The sequence below is a fragment of the Aptenodytes forsteri genome, unplaced genomic scaffold, assembly GCF_000699145.1.
Source record: "Aptenodytes forsteri isolate BGI_AS27 unplaced genomic scaffold, ASM69914v1 Scaffold415, whole genome shotgun sequence".
Taxonomy (NCBI): Eukaryota; Metazoa; Chordata; class Aves; order Sphenisciformes; family Spheniscidae; genus Aptenodytes; species Aptenodytes forsteri.
Window position 1 is genome coordinate 405148 of NW_008794745.1, and position 392 is coordinate 405539.

A 392-nucleotide genomic window follows, 5' to 3' on the forward strand; every position below is an offset into this window, starting at 1 on the left:
CAGGCTGTCACCCCGGCTGGAGGAAGGGAGTTTCCCTTCGCTCTCAGCAAGGTGAATTCCCAGACACTCTTCCTCCCTCCGCCGTCTGCCCTGAAGGGTCCGGCTGGCAGGAAGGGGGGAGAGGGAAAAAGAGATGGGAAGGAGCGAGGGATCCGGCAGCACCTTCCCTCCAGCCGCGGGAGAGGAGTCCTTACGAGGGGAAAACTTTTGGCATTGAAGGCAAATGTTACTCCCCTCCGTGCCGGTGCCCCGAGCACGGGGCCTCCGGGGGCGGCAGCCGCACGCCGGGGTTCCCCGGTGCTGCCCGGGACCACCGCGGAGCCTGGCTGGGCTGGAGCGAGGGGAGCAGAGAGGGGGAGCCCTCAGCCCACGGGAACTCACAGCCGGGTGTG